Source organism: Microtus ochrogaster, chromosome 21 (assembly GCF_000317375.1).
Source record: "Microtus ochrogaster isolate Prairie Vole_2 chromosome 21, MicOch1.0, whole genome shotgun sequence".
Classification (NCBI taxonomy): Eukaryota; Metazoa; Chordata; class Mammalia; order Rodentia; family Cricetidae; genus Microtus; species Microtus ochrogaster.
The window spans coordinates 2330892-2333194 of record NC_022022.1 but is presented as its reverse complement, the minus strand read 5'-3'; the positions used below and the strand labels follow the sequence as shown (position 1 = coordinate 2333194).

The 2303-nt window shown below is 39.2% G+C and overlaps 1 protein-coding gene across 2 annotated transcripts in view; it reads left to right on the top strand.

Moving 5' to 3' along the window:
- Otud7b (OTU deubiquitinase 7B) overlaps nucleotides 1-2303 on the top strand; it is a 64754-nt gene that overhangs the window by 36851 nt on the left and 25600 nt on the right. The gene's annotated exons all lie outside the window — the stretch shown is intronic.

Below are 2303 nucleotides of genomic sequence, written 5' to 3'. Positions count from 1 at the left end.
AATAAAAAAATAAATTAGAAAAAAAGATTAGGAGCAGAGAGACTTAGAAAGTCTTATTAAAGAGTCTCCCTTTCAAAGCACCAAAGACTAGGTAAGTATTATGAGGATTTGAGTCAGGGCAGACAATAAAAATAGACAGGAAGGAATGGATGTGAGAGATATTTAGACCCTGAGGATTAACTGCGATAGTGAGGGAGAAGAGAGTGTGAGGAGCTGAAACTGAAGACTTGGGACTTTCAGGGATTGTGATGCTATTACTGATTTAGGCGTCACATGAGGAAGAGAGGGCACACGTGTTTTGGGGTGGAGATGGTAGGCATTCCGTGCTGGCCTGATGGTTTTAAGGTACTTTCCTGACAGTTGGAGATCCTGTTCTTAAAACAGGCTATAGATTAATAGATGAATCAATTTAGGGAAAATACTCTCCATTTATTCAGCAAATATTTATTGAGTCTCTTCTAGATGCTAGGTATTATTTTGGATGCTTGTGCCAAAGTTCCTATCCTAATGTTGCAGTAGGATAAACAGTAAACAAGTATGGTAGAGATACACATTGTGAAGTATGTTCTAGGGTATGGAGTACATTTGGGAAACTGAGCAGAGTGATGGAATGCATGTGATTTTAAACTGGGAAGCCAGCATAGGACTGACTAAGAATGTGATATTTGAACAGATACCTGAAGTTTACAAAGATTCACATATGTAGATACACTGGAGAAAAGTCTTCTCTGCAGTAGAATAGGCAAGAGAGGCCTTGGTGGGAGCAGTCTTGGTGTGGTCTAGTAACAGCAAGGAGACCAGAACACGAATGGAGACTAGAACAAAGAGTGAAGAAAGAGAGTTGAAGAGTGTTAGAATTAAGTCAGCAAGCATGGGTTAGAACAGAGACTGTGGCAGCAGTAGTAAATGCATGTGGGAATCTGCATACAAGATACTGCTGTACGTGCTTTCGACTCGCTTAACCTTCAGAACAGCACTGTGCTTCAGGCACAGCATTGCATGACTTTTTTCTGGGGAAGGATATTTCTATCCATCCCTGATAGAGGGAGCAGATTATAAAAGCCACCTCAACCAAAATTAGCCTGCTGAACCAGAACTTATTGAGGTTACTTTAGGAGCATGGGTAGCATGCCAAGCATGTGGAAAACTGGACAGCTCTACCACCAAAAAGTCTGTCTTTGAACCAATTCTTAAATTTTTATATATCCTTGAGCTGAGGAGGGACCTAATGAACGTCATTAATCTCATTACCATCTCCCTACTAAGGAGGAATTAAAAAAAATTGATCTTATTTTATGTCTGTGTGTGAGTGCCTGACATGTATGTATACTATGTGCATGCCTAGTATCTAAGAAGGCCAGAAGAGGGTGTCAGATGGCAATGATCATATCCAACCTGGAAGAAATGGCTACACAGCATGCTAGTATTATTATCTACATTTTCATAAATAAGTAAATTATAGCACAGAGAAAAGGCTAGGAAATAGGAGAGGTCATAGAAAGTTTCAAATAGTGGGCAAAGGAGTAGTGATGAGCCATTACATAAAGAATTTGAACATAGAGCTAAAATGGTTAGAACGGTGCTTTAGAAAAACAAATCTCATGGGATTTCTTGGGTAGATTGGAGGTGTAGGGGTACTCGGTGAGAAGCTAACCCAAGGCTGCAGCAGCTAGAGTGCACAGGTGCAAACAGCCAGCATGTATGAAATAATTTAGCTGCAGAAAACTGCAATCGAGTCTTTGAGATAGCTGTTTGTAAAGCAGGAGCAGTGCAGCTCCTTTTGGTGCTGTGATATCTAGAAACTTTTCACTGGAGAGTTTTACCGTTAGGTGGTTTTCAGACATCCTAGAATCTACCTCAGCTAATGAGCCCGCTGCAAACTAACTGTAACTTTGAACAAGTCATGGTACTTCTGTAAGCTTTGTCTCATTTCATTTTAGTGACTAAGTCTCTGAAGAGCCCTTTGAGTTTAGAAACAAAGTATCATTATATAGTTTACATAGGAAATAGACAATAAAGAAAATCAGTGCTTCAGATTGAAGAAAATTAAAGTAGTTGGATAAGAAAGTTGATAGAATTGTGGTGTGCATTATTAGTATGTTCTTACTTGGCTCATTTATTTATTTGTTCATCTATAACTATATCTACCTATCTACCTATCTACCTATCTACCTATCTACCTATCTACCTATCTACCTATCTACCTATCTACCTACCTACCTACCTACCTACCTACCTACCTACCTACCTACCTACCTACCTACCTACCTATCTATCTATCTATCTATCTATCTATCTATCTA